Below are 14,759 nucleotides of genomic sequence, written 5' to 3'. Positions count from 1 at the left end.
GAAAACTTATCCATTAATCCTCTCAAAGGATCGCAAACCAAGGCGAAAAGCAGCACAAATGTACGGCAAAGTACCTAAAGGATCCTTCAAGATCACCTCCCCCCTTGTTCTTAAAAACCTGTACACATCTTTCCCTTTCGCTCGGCATGTAAAATAGCCTCAATGCTTATAGCATTATCTGTACAAATACGTTTTGACGTACCAATCAGACTATAATGGAAACAGTTTTTCGCCCAAATTACTTAGTACTGGCTTATTCTTTCTTTTGTATTTTTCTTCTTTGTCATCTGATTGTCATGTAGACCTCGGCTTGACCTAAATCGCCAGGGGCTCCATTCAGCCATGTACATTTATTAAATTTACCATAAGTCCAAACACTTTCACAAGTGCAATTCGGCATCCCGAATCTAGCATTATATGCATCCGCTCCGAATCATGTCTTGGGTTAATAGTTGGGTTGCCCGGCTCCTTGGTTACTACCTTACGTTTCGATTGTTCGACTAAGGAAGTAAAGGGATAACTACTGCGATTGTGTTTCTGGTTGGCCGGATAGACACCTCACTAGAGAAAGCTGAAAATTGACTGTCATGATGCGGCGAGAGTTGGTCACCTATTCGGTGACTCGGTACAAATCTCTTGTGATTTTTTTGTGTCATACGAAGGACTGGTTTTTACCTGGTCAGGTGTCTACAACACCCGAGTTCGGATAGCCGAACAATACCAGGGGTTGCGCCTACAATCTTATTGTCAAACTCCTATGGCTAAGTGAGAGTGATAAAGTCGCATAGTCTAATTGTCTGGTTTGCCACACTAGCACCTCCTTCAAGGACCAAATCGTCGGGTTAAGTGTGCTTTTGTGCTATTCCAAACACCCCCGTAGTATCGATGCGAGGGGCTGAAGCCGACGACTGGCCAACTCTCAGATTTAATAAACGACTGCAATGGAGGATAAATAATTTCAGAGGAAACAAGACTAAAATTATACAAAGGCTATGTTTTCATTAGAAAGCTTGGGCATCACAAATACATTCATTCAAAAATGAGGTCCTTCAAACACAGACCCTCTATAATGCGGGATCCTTCAAGACATCGTTGAAATACTTCTCCGACGTACGGTGCTCCTTGCCTGCGGGCGGTCCTTCAGTTGCAAGACTGGTGGCATTCATCTTTGCCCCTTGTACCTTGACACGGGTGAGGGAGTCCTGGATTAGGGGGTATCAGGACAGCCGGACTATGTACATCGTCCGGACTATTGAAGCATGATGATACAAGGCACAAGACTCCGGCCCGTATCCGGATGGGACTCTCCTTTGCGTGGGAGACAAGCTTGGCGATCCGGATATTATATTTCCTTCCTTGTAAATGACTCCATGTAAACCCTAGCCCTCTTCGGTGTCTATATAAACCAGAGAGGATGGTCCTTAGACGACCGATCACAATTACAATCATAGCATCATAGGCTAGCTCTTAGGGTTTAGCCTCTATGATCTCGTGGTAGATCGACTCTTGTACTAATCATATCTTCAATATTAATCAAGCAGGAAGTAGGGTTTTACCTCCATCGAGAGGGCCCAAACCTGGATAAACATTGTGTCCCTTGCTTCCTGTTACCATCAGCCTAAGACGCACAGATCGGGACCCCCTACCCGAGATCCGCTAGTTTTGACACCGACATTGGTGCTTTCATTGAGACTTCCTCTGTGTCGTCGCTTTGAGGCTTGATGGCGCCTTCAATCATCAACAACACGGTCCAGGAGGAGACCTTTCTCCCGGACAGATCTTCGTGTTCGGCAGGCCAATTCACTTGGCCATCTGGAGCAGATCGACAGCTACGCCCCTGGCCACCAGGTCAGGTTTGGAACCTTGAACTTCACTGCGGATATTCGCGGAGACTTGGTCTTCGACGGATTTGGGCCTGCGCCAGGAGCACCAAACAGTCACGATGGGCACAGCTTAGACCTGTCGTCGGACGATGCTCGGGATATCACCCCTTCAGTAAAAGCCTCAGATCTAAATCCGGAGCAGGTTGTGTTGCCTAAGGGCGGAGGGGTGGACCCCGCCCCACAGGCCGCACACTCATCGGCGTTGGAGCGAAATGCAGGTCTCACCTATGTGGAAGCCTGTAACCCTGGGCCCCCAGACTCGTATCCGGTTGTTGGTTCCAGTCCACACACTCTCGAGCCAGCCGAGCTAGGTTGGGCTCCGGTAATGGAGTTTACCGCTGCGGATATCTTCCAGCACTCGCCCTTTGGCGACATGCTGAACTCATTAAAGTCTCTCTCATTGTCAGGAGGCTCTGGGCCGAACTGTGTCCAGCTTGAGAGGGATGTAGACGACGAAGGAATTCGCTGCCCACCCACCACCCACTTCATTGTCACGGTCGACGATTTAACCGACGTGCTTGACTTCAACTCCGAAGACATCGACGGTATGGACGACGATGCAGGAGAAGTACAGGAGCCACCGGTCACAGGGCGGTGGACGGCCACCTTTGCACACGATATATACATGGTGGACACTCCGAAGGAAACCAATGGCGACGAGGCAACGGAGGATAACCCCTCAGGGGGAAAAGCAAAGCATGGGCGTCTTTGGCGCCGCTCCAAGCCCCGCCACAGCAATACCAGCCCCGGAGATGAAAGCAATCCGGATGGTGCTGAAGAGGAATACAACCCTGATCAGCCCACTTTCAAGCAGTCCGGACCGGCCACGGTGGGATACTTGGAGAGGGACAACTATACACCCCCCTTCGAAGACGAGGTAAGCCTCGGCAATGACGAATTCGGCGTGCCTGAAGATCCAGTGGAACAAGTCCGCTTCAAGCAACGGCTCATGGCCATGGCAAGGAGCCTGCAAAGGAAGCAAGAGCAGCTTCAAGCTGACCTAGATTTGCTAGTGGATAGGTGGACCAAGATCCTGGCCACCGCAAAGTACGGACTCGACCGCCTTAACGGAGGGCATAGGCGGCACAACCGGCTACCTCAACCTAAGCAGGAGAACCAAAGGCACACAACCCAACGTCCACACACCACTACGGTCCAAGACAGTAAAAAAGATACACGAAGAGGCATCCTAAAGCCTCGGCGCAGCGGTCATAAACGTCAAGCCAAGGAAGCTGGTGCCAAGCCCAGCAACTCCTAGTCCGATCAACGGACAAAGAGCAGCTCAAACCTATCCAGCCCGAGCCACATACTTGATCAACCATGTGAAATTCACGGTACTCCTAGAAGGACGGCAAAACATACCAATAGTGAATGCCGGATCCTTAAAACAAAGCGACCAGTCGTGTGCCAGAAACAATGAATGGAGGCGTCTAGTCAAGAGACCCCCCAAGAGCACAACAGTATGGCCGAGCGCCCCCTATCATACAAACCACAACAATTCAATTGTCGTACCCATAGACCTAGTAGTCCGGGAAAAGCCCTCGCAGGTATAAAACCACGAATAACACCTTCTACAAGATGTCAGGGGCAAGGGCCAAGTTCATTGGCCCACCACTCTAACGGTTGTTTTCAGATAACCAAAAAATGCCACGTCATCGGCGCATTCCCCTCATATGGTAACCCACCGTCTGCTGACGGGATGAACCACGTTGAATATATTCCATGTGGTAAGCCATTAGGCAAACACCGGTGATATACTCACGCCTACGTACAAGGACGAACCCCACCCCTAGAGCGTAAATCATACAGCTGTCGGAGTAGCAAGTCGTGCATGCCTATCAAAATTTTGATATGACAGCGAACTATTCGGACACCAACTGAGGAGCCTGCGCTGCTTCATGGTATAGCGGCTGGGGTCACCAGGGTCCGATCAGGAACCTTTAGACCAACCACAAGAGAATGTTCGGCTACCTCCGAGCATTTACCTTCACAAACTAACTTTTATGCAGAACAGGATTGGTGGCGTGGAATTGGCCCGGACACACAAAGACAGGACCATGCAGGTAGAAGGCAGTCCGGATTTACTTCCGATCCACTCCGCCAAAAACCATCTCTTTTCATAGTCATAAATTGCACTCATATGCATAGCCATATTATCCTTCTACAATGCGTAGACTTCAATAACATGTACCGGCCCTCGTTTATCATCGACGCCTCTTTGCCACTAAATGTCATCCACACTTCGTGTTACGCCCGGTTATGCCAGGGGCTTCACAGTACGGCAACAAAGTCCGACCACCTTTTTGGTCGCTTGGCACCCCGAACTTATAGCACTATATGCATCAGCTCCGAATCATGTCTTGGGTCATTGGTTGGGTTTGCCCGGCTCCCATGTTTTGGTAACTTACGTTCCGTTCCGTCGGCTAAGGTAGCGCTGGGAGAACTACTGCGATTGTGTCCCGGTTCTGCCGGATGAGCACCTCAGTAGAGAAAGCCAAAAACCGACTGTCATGATGCAGCAAGAGCTGGTCAGCTGTTCGAGAGGTTGTAAAATCCTTAAAGATTTATTCCGCATAACTCCATCATAAATGCAGACTGCGAGGATCGGTCTTCCGATCAAGCGCCAATAGAGCCCCTAGTTCGGCCTTCTGAACACTAGGGGCTGCGCCGACCATACTCGAATTCCTATGGCTAAGGGAGAGTAGTAAAGCCCTATAGTACGATTGCCTGGTTTGTGGTGAGAAGCACCTCCTCACAAGGACCCAACCATGGGATAAAGAGTGTTCAGATACATCTCGAACACCCCATATTTCTCACATGCGGGCTGAAGCTGACGACTGGCCAACTCTCAGAATTTACATATAATAAACAGCCGCACAGGAAGAACATATGTTCAAACAAAACATGCAATATATAATAAAAGTGCCATTATCCCATATTACAAATGTTGTCAAGAATGCCCTTAGGTAATATAATGTCTTTGGTGCACTTATCCGCCACCAGGCGGGCCCCATTCAGTACACCTTCATAGTACAGTTCGGGCTTGCGGTGCTCCTTACCCTCCGGTGGCCCCTCAGTCATCAGCTTCTCCGCATCTAGCTTCCCCCAATGCACTTTCGCACGGGCGAACGCCATGCGCGCACCTTCTATACATACTGATCGCTTGATAGCATCAAGCGAGGACAGGCGCCCACAATCCTCTTCACGAGTCTGAAGTAACTTCTTGGAATTGGCTCTGCAGGCCACAGTCGGACAATCAAGTCCTTCATGGCCAATTCGGCCGCCTGGTGCAGTTCGACCAGCTGCTTCAGCTGATCGATAAAAGGCACCGGATAGTTCGGCACCAAATACTGCGACCAGAAGTTCCTCTCCGCAGACTTCCTCTCCTCGGTCCGGTAAAATTGGGCAGCGTCTGATAATCTGCAAGGCAGATCCGCAAACGCCCCTATAAAATCAAGAATTCAGCTTGTCGCTTAGAGTTCTCCCCACTATCACGTAATAATGGCCATAGAGACAACAGGCCTTACCAGCCGCAACTTTCCAGGCCTCCTGAATGTCCCGTATGGCACCTCGGTCTTCTTCCCGAGCATTTTCCGCGGCTTGGAGAGCTTGGGCGAGTTCGGATTCTTTCCTTACTAGACTCTGCTCCAAGCTCTCGCTTTTCGTCACAGCCTCCTGGATCTTCCGTTCAACTGTGATGACCCTGGCCTCGTGTTTTTCACGAAGTGCCTGTTCGGCGGCAGCCTTCTCGTTGGCATCAGCCACAACCTTCTACAGCTCCTCATATTCAACACTCGCTCCTAGGGCGTACAACACAAATACTTTTCAATAGGCACAATTATTCATTCGTGCCCAATGCAAGACAATGTTTAAACATACTTTGCTTCTCCTCTAATTGCTTCTTCACACGGCCAAGTTCTTCCTCGGCTCGTTCCAGGCTTTGCTTCAGTTCGGACACTTCCGCATCATGAGCGGCTGTCTTCTCCGCAGACGCCTGTTTTCAAACAAAGAGGTATACATCATTATCAAAGGTTCCCACTACAAAAAAGTGTTTGATCCCCTCCCCGACTCTCTTTTGCCAGACAGTGTATCAGGGGATACTACTCATATTATGATGATTCCTCAAAGGTTTCTTAGAAACCATACCTCAAAAGCCTTTATAAGACCAAGGCAGGACTCATTCAGCCCGCTTTCGGCAGACTGAATCTTTAAAACCACCGCACCCATGAGGGTCTGATGTTCATCGATGATAGACGCGTTCTTTAACGCTGTCAATAGACCGCCCGGAAGCTCTGCGTAGACAGAGGTTACCGGAGGAGTAGGCAAACCTCCCTCCATTGAGGTTGGCCGCTCGCCCGATCCTGGAGCCTTACAGACCTCCAGGACTTTATCCGGCTGTGCTCTGAACCCGAGATTGCCCCCATTATCGATGCATCGTGGGGCCGCTGCCCCCATGTGTCCGGCTCTAGCGACATGCCCCCCCGCTTTGGGTCTCTTTGAGACGACACCTCGGTGTCGTGCCTGGACTTCGGAAAAGGAGCCCCCAGAGGCGTCTTGCTCGCCACAGCATCCGAGCTCAATGAATCGTCCGATGAGGACTGTCTGGCAGGAGACCTCGCTGGGCTGTACGAGATGTGGCGACAGTTAAAACTACTGTACCCATACGACCCTGGATGCATAGGCGCATTCGGATTTCGGTTACTTACAATTTTTCCAGGGGCTGGGCCTTGGGATCCCACTCCGGGCTGTTATCGACAGCCGGGGTGGATGCCTCTGGATGGGAACCTCTCCCGCTCTTGGGCAATTCGGCCTCCAGGGACGGGGAAGCCGCACGCTTCTTCCCGCCTTCAGAGCGAGGCTCGTCCTCCTCTGCTTCCTCCTCTTCATCTTCAAAAGAAGGAGCATCGCTTGAGCCTTCGGATTTGGCATCCGAAGCCTCGCGGCAATGGAGGCCACTCCGGGTCTTCTTGACCTTCTTGGAGGCCTCCTTCTTTGGCGTCTCGTAAGGCGCAGGGACCAGCATCTTCGTTAGAAGAGGTACGGCCGGTTCCTCCGGCAGCGGGGCCGGACAATGCATCCGCTCCACCTTCTTTATCCGTCCCTGGGGTCACGATGAAACACGATTAAAATGTCTCCCTCATGACATGCCAGCTGAAGCATGGATGGACAGGGCGCGGCTGTAACTTACCAGGCTTGCAGAATGGGATAATTGATATCCCCGGTCCTCGGCGGAGTCCGGCCACGATTTGCCGGACTTGAAGAGCAACTTCTAGATATCCTTGTGGGAGGAATCATAGAGCTCCCGAACTCCCACAAAGTGCATGCTCGACACTGGCAAGGGAAAACCAGGCGAACTAGCATCACCTCGACTACGTCGACGAATTTGACGTCCTTGTCAACCACGCTCTGAATGCACGTCTGGAGCAATGACAGCTCATCGGACGAGGAACAGTTCGGGCCCTTCTTGGGCCAGGACGTGAGCCGCAGTGGAGCTCTGGATCTGAACTCAGGAGCAGGAGCCCCACTTTTTGCTGCGTGGTTTGGTGATATAAAACCACTGCTGCTGCCACTCCTTGACGGAGTCGTTGAAAGTGCCCTTCGACCAAATGACCTTGGGCATCTTGCTCATCATGGCGACGCCGCACTCGGCGTGTTCGCCACTCACCACCTTGGGCTTCACATTGAAAATCCTCAGCCACAGGCCGAAGTGAGGCGGAATCCGGAGAAGGGCCTCGCACACGATGATGAACATCGAGATATTGAGAAAAGAGTTGGGGGAAAGATCATGAAAATCAATCCCATAGTAATACATGACTCCACGAACAAATGGGTGGAGGGGAAACCCGAGCCCATGGACAAAATTGGGAAGGAACACGACTCTCTCGTAAGGCTCCGGAGTAGGGACAACCTGTCCCGCCGGTGGGAGATGGTGGCCAATCTTCTTGGCCAGATACCCGGCTTCCCGGAGGTTCTTGATATCCTTCTCCCGGATGGTAGAGGCCATCCATCTGCATCCTACTCTGGATCCAGACATGTTTGGAAAACCTCTCTTCAATGGAAAAGAAGAGTGCTTAGGCATTAGGGCTCGAGCAGAGGGGAATGAGTTAGCAGAAGGAGAAGGCGTGGGTAAAGAGGAAGAAACCTTATCTCTTTATAAGAGGTGGTAAAAGCTTTTTGCGCCTCCCCACGTGCCTAGTGGAACCCGCTCACCTCCCACTCACCGCAATTAGCGGTGCGGTTGGATTACCCATACCCGTATTGATGAGAATCCCGTGATAAGGGGACACGATCTTTGCTTCGACCAGACGTGCCAAGGAAACCGCCTCGCAATATACGCTGAGGCTGGATGTGGGGAAACAGCTCGGATAATGACCCGACCTTGATGACATGTCGGACTGTCTAGAAAGTTGTCAGCAGTGTACATTTGTGAAATATCGTTCTCTCTACAACGGTATTAGAAGATCATTTTGCAGATTCGGACACGGTCTACGTGTTCGATAATTACCTTGGAGTATTCGGAGAAGGAACCCGCCTTGCAATGCCGAAGACAAGACTGCGCGCCGGACTCATAGTCATTGAAGCCTGGTTCAGGGACTACTGAGGGAGTCCTGGATTAGGGGGTATCCGGATAGCCGGACTATGTACATCGTCCGGACTATTGAAGCGTGAAGATACAAGACACAAGACTCTGGTCCGTGTCTGGATGGGACTCTCCTTTGCGTGGGAGACAAGCTTGGCGATCCGGATATTATATTTCCTTCCTTGTAACCGACTCCATGTAAACCCTAGCCCTCTCCAGTGTCTATATAAACCGGAGAGGATGGTCCTGAGAAGACCGATCACAATTACAATCATACCATCATAGGCTAGCTCTTAGGGTTTAGCCTCTACGATCTCGTGGTAGATCTACTCTTGTACTACTCATATCTTCAATAGTAATCAAGCAGGAAGTAGGGTTTTACCTCCATCGAGAGGGCCCGAACCTGGGTAAACATTGTGTCCCTTGTTTCCTGTTACCATCAGCCTAAGACGCACAGATCGGGACCCCATACCCGAGATTTGCCGGTTTTGACACCGACAACGGGCGAAGGCCATCCGGGTACCTTCGATGCAGACCGACCACTCTATAGCATCTAACCGAGGGCAGGCATCGACCAGCCGCTTCACAATCCCAAAGTAGCTTTTAGGTATTGGTTCCGCTAGCCGAAGATGGACTATGACATCCTTCATGGCCAGTTCAGCCATCCTATGTAGCTCGGTCAGCTGCTTGAGCTGATCGTTGAGGAGCAAGGGCTGCTATGGCTCAAGGTACTGTAACCAGAACAGTTTCTCTGTTGAGCTTCCCTCTTCGGCTTGGAAGAAATCCATAGCATCTGCAACACTTTGGGGCAGATCCACAAACGCTCCTCGAGAACTCTAAATGCGTGTCAAAAAGGTATACTTTCTCCTTACGTATTTTCTCTGTATATTAAAAGTCTTACCAGCCGCGATCTTCTTGGCTTCGTGGATCTCCTAATAGGCAACTTGGGCTTCAACCCGGGCCTTCTTAGCACTCTGGATTGCCGCAGCAAGTTCAGATTCTTGATCCGACACCTTGCGCCCCAAAGACTCACATTTTTGTATAGCATCTGTGAACTCTTGTTGGACTTCATCCAACCTCGCCTCATGCTTTTGGTAGGTGGTTCGTTCCTCGTCCGCCTCCTTGGCTTCGGCCAGCCACTCTTGAGGGCTTCGACCTCAAACATGTCACCTATGAGCATAACCATAAAGCTCAGTCAGATAAAAAATTGAAACTCATATCATTTACGATATGCTTTGGTACAACATACCTTGTTTTGCCTCCAGCCTCCGCTTAGTTCGGAGACTTCGGCCGCATGCGAGGCTGCTGCTGGCTTCACCGCCTGTTCATCCAAGTAGACATATATGTTAGCTCCTGTGGAGCATTATTCGATCCTATGTTCGGCCTTTACTCATGAAACACCGAATAGAGTCTCAGGGGCTACTATCTATATATAGGTATTCCTTTTATAAATAATTAAAAATATATTACTTCACATACCTCAAAGCCTGTTAGAAGGCTGGTGTAGGCTTGGTTCAATCCGCTTTTAGCAGAACAAACCTTTTCAACCACCGTACCCATAAGGGTACGGTGCTCCTCCATAATGGAAGCACTTTGAAGCGCTTCCATCAGTGTGTCTGGCGCCTCTGGATTGATAGAGGATGCCGGTGAAGATGGCACGCCCCCTTCTCTTGAAGAAGGCTGCTGGTCCGATTCTGGAGTTGTATGGGTCTCTGGAATAATATTCGGTTGGGGGCCGAATTGAGCATTGCCCCCACTGCCGATCTCCATGGGGGTTGATTTCCCCCTCTCTTAGGCACCGGAGGTATTACCCTCCGCCGCCACCTTCACGGCCTCCCAAGATAACACTTTAGTGTTATCCTGGGCAATGGGTGGAGAGATCTGCGGAGGCAGCTCGCTCTCCATCGCATTCGTCCCTAGCCAGTTCCCAGATGACGATGATCGTTGGGGGAGATCGTGAGACGGGCTATAATGCGCACTTTAGTATGATAAAATAAAAAGACATAAAATCGGATATGTATATGGTGTCTTTGGATACCAATTCAGCCGAGGGCTTCGCCCTGGGGTGCCGCTTTGGGGTGGCATCGGCATCCACTTCAGAATCATCCGAAAACGAGGGTTTTCCCTTCTTGGCCGCCTCCGCCTCCAGATCCGCGGAAGCCCCCCTTTTCTTCTTCCCTCCCTTGGGGAGAGAGTTACTCTCTTCCTCCTCTACGTCTTCTTCATGGGAGGAGGAGGCTGTGGAGTCTTCGGACACGGCGTCCGAAGTACCCTTACGATGGAGGCCACCTCTGGTCTCCTTGACCTTCTTCTTGGCCTTCTTCTCTGGCGCCTGATACGGCGCCAGAACTAGCATCTTGGCCAGCAAGGGAGTAGCCTAGTCCGGGCAGCAGAGTCAGACATTTGATCTTCTCCGCCTTCTTTGTCCAGCCCTTTGAGAGTCAGAAAATTCAATACACCCCTTGTATTTGCAAATAAAAGTTATCATAAAAACTTACGGGAGTGGCTAGGCGTGCGTGGTCGAGGCCGTGGTCTTCGGTCATCTTTGGCCATGACTTTTGAGTCTTGAAGAGCAACTTCCATATGTCTTCGTGCATCATGCTGAAGAATCACTGCAGGGTCCGAGGACCGGCCGGGTCAAACTCCCACATGTATTAAGTCCGGCATTGAAAAGGGAGAATCCGATGAAAAAGCATCACCTCGATCACGCTGGCGAGGCTGGTGTTCTTGTTTATCACGCCCTTGACGTGGCTCTCCAACACCATCACATCGTCAGACGATTCCCAATCTAGGCCCTTATTAAGCCAGGATGTAAGCCGCACCGGGGGCCCAGATTTGAACTCAGGAGCGACGGCCCATGTGGCGTTGCGGGGTTCTATGATATAGAACCACTCCTGCTGCCATCCTTTGACGCTCTCCACAAAGGTCCCCTTTGGCTAGGCGACATTAGAGAGTTTGCTCACCATGGCGCCGCCGCACTCCACGTGTTGGCCCTCGACCACCTTTGGCTTCACATTGAAAACCTTGAGCCAAAGGCAGAAGTGGCAAGGGATGCAGAGGAATGCCTCGCACATGATAATAAACGCCGAGAGGTTGAGGAAGGAATTTGGGGATAGATCACGAAAATCTAGTCCATAGTAGAACATGAGACCACGGACAAAAGGATGAAGGGGAAACCCTAGTTCGCGAAGGAAATGGGGGATGAACACTACCCTTTCGTTAGGCTCCGGACTAGGAATGATCTGCTTTTTGGCAGGAAGCCAGTGGACTATGTCCGTGGCTAGGTACCCAGCTTCTCGGAGCTCCATGATGTTCTCCTCTATAACACTAGAGGCCATCCACTTGCCCTGCGCTTCAGATCCGGACATGGCTAGGAGTGCTTGGTGGCGATGGAAAGGATTGAGACTCGGGGCGCTGGAGCTCAGACGGTGGATAGGCAGAGGAGGGAGAAGGCATGGAGTAAAAGACGGATCCTTATCTTCTTATAAAGGCAGTGGATGTCAAGTGCCCTCTCACAAGCCTTAAATCTCGCCTATTCCCAAGGGGACATGTGAACGGCACGGTTGGATTACCCAAACCACAGTTTATAAAAATCCCGTGATAAGGGGACACGATCTCTGCTTGGACAAGACGTGTCAATGTCCGTGCCTCGAAATATGAAACGAGGCTGTGAAACAGTTCAGAATGCTAACAGGGCCAGGACATAATGCCTCGCCGGAAAATCGCCTATGGACGTGGCTCGTTTCATTTTGAACATTTTTGCCCTTAAAGCTTAAGGCTGTCATTGTTCAATAAAGTCAGATACAACTGTTTTGCGTGGAGGACTGCGTTGAAGTATTCGGAGAAGGAACCTGCCTTGCAATGCCAAAGACAATATACACGGCGAACACATCGTCATTGAAGCCCGGTTCAAGGGCTACTGAGGGAGTCCTAGACTATGGGGTCCTTGAGGAGTCGGCCTATGTGACATGGGCCGGACTGATGGGCCATGAAGATACAAGGTAGAAGGACCTCCCCCGTGCCCGGATAGGACTCTCCCTTGCATGGATGGCAAGCTTAGCATTCGGATCATGTACCTTCCTTTCTCTGTAACCGACTCAGTACAACCCAAGATCCCTCCAGTGTCTATATAAACCAGAGGGCTTAGTCCATAGGCAAGATCACAATCATACAGGCTAGACATCTAAGGTTTAGCCATTACGATCTCGGTAGATCAACCCTTGTAATCCCTATATTCATCAAAGTCAATCAAGCAGGAAGTAGGGTATACCTCCATTGAGAGGGCCCGAACATGGGTAAACATTATGTCCCCTGCCTCCTTGTTACCTTTGATCCTTAGACACACAGTTCGGGACCCCCTACCCGAGATCTGCTAGTTTTGACACCGGCAGGGGGTGGGATATTTATAGCCAGGAGGCAACCCAACCTAATATGTCCGAAATGACCCTTGGTCACTAAGGAACCGACATGTGTCCAACGGTCGGATTTCAAACACACGCGACAGCTTGGCTTGGGCTGCAAGCAAAGCTGACTCATCCAGCTCTGGAGAAGGTTTGCTCTCATTGTCTTTGCTTGAAGACATAGGATTTGGTTGAGCATCACATCACTCACTCTGACTTTGTTCACTTGGACCCCACTTAACAGTACAGTGGTTCCTATGACTCATAAAGAAGAATGGAAACTATGAAACAACTATGTCTCGGCACTCCATAGTCTTCAAGTGAATATCTTCACATGTCATAATCTTCGTCGTGAATTTCTTCACGAACCACCATTGTCTTCAATGTCTTCATATATTTTTGGGGGCCATCTTGATATGTCTCCAACGTATCTATAATTTTTTATTGTTCCATGCTATTATATTACTTGTTTTGGATGTTTGTGGGCTTTACTTTACACTTCCATATCAGTTTTGGGACTAACCTACTAACCGGAGGCCCAACCCGAATTGCTATTTTTTTCCTATTTCAGTGTTTCAAAGAAAAGGAATATCAAATGGAGTCCAAACGGAATGAAACCTTCGGGAGCGATCTTTTTGGAACAAACGTGATCCTGAGGATTTGGAGTGGAAGTCAAGAAACAAACGAGGCGGCCACGAGGGTGCCCGGCGCCCCCCCTAAAGGTGGGCACGCCCCCACCCTCACGGGCCCCTCGATCATCCACCGACATACTCCTTCCTCCTATATATATACCCATGTACCCCGAAAGCATCAGAGGCGACCACGAAAAATTGTTTCCACCACCATAACCTTCTGTATCCACGAGATCGCATCTTGGAGCCGTCATCGGCGCTCCGCCGGAAGGGGAATCCACCACTAATGGCCTCTACATCAACTCCAAGGCCTCTCCGGTGAGTTGTGAGTAGTTTACCACAGACCTTCGGGTCCATAGTTATTAGCTAGATGGCTTATTCTCTATATTTGATTCTCAATACAAAGTTCTCCTTCCTCTTCTTGGAGATCTATTCGATGTAACTCTTTTTGCGGTGTTTGTCGAGATCCTATGAATTGTGGGTTTATGATCAAGTTTATCTATGAGAAATATTTGAATCTCCTCTGAATTCTTTTATGTGTGATTAAGTTATCTTTGCAAGTCTCTTCGAATTATCAGTTTGGTTTGGCCTACTAGATTGATCTTTTTTGCAATGGGAGAAGTGCTTAGCTTTGGATTCAATCTTGCGGTATCCTTTCCAGTGACAGCAGGGGCAGCAAGGCACGTATTGTATTGTTGCCATCAAGGATAAAAAGAAGGGGTTTATATCATATTGCATGAGTTTATCCCTCTACATCATGTCATCTTTCTTAAAGCATTACTCTGTTGTTCATCAACTTAATACTCTAGATGCATGATGGATAGCGGTCGATGTGTGGAGTAATAGTAGTAGATGCAGGCATGAGTCGGTCTACTTTTCACAGACGTGATGCCTATATACATGATCATGCCTAGATAATCTCATAATTATTCGCTTTTCTATCAATTGCTCGACAGTAATTTGTTCACCATCATAATAATTATGCTATCTTGAGAGAAGACACTTGTGAAACCTATGGCCCCCGGGTCTATCTCTTATCATATAAGCTGTCAATCTACTTTTATTTGCATCTTTACTTTTCCAATCTATATCATAAAATACCAAAAATATATTTGTCTTATCATATTATCTCTATCAGATCTCACTTTCGCAAGTGGCCTTGAAGGGATTGACAACCCCTTTATTGCGTTGGTTGCGAGTTCTTGTTTGTTTGTGTAGGTGCGTGGGGCTTGTGAGGAGCCTCCTACTGGATTGATACCTTGGT

The sequence above is a fragment of the Triticum aestivum genome, chromosome 4B (genome assembly GCF_018294505.1).
Source record: "Triticum aestivum cultivar Chinese Spring chromosome 4B, IWGSC CS RefSeq v2.1, whole genome shotgun sequence".
Taxonomy (NCBI): Eukaryota; Viridiplantae; Streptophyta; class Magnoliopsida; order Poales; family Poaceae; genus Triticum; species Triticum aestivum.
This window is presented reverse-complemented; position numbering follows the sequence as displayed.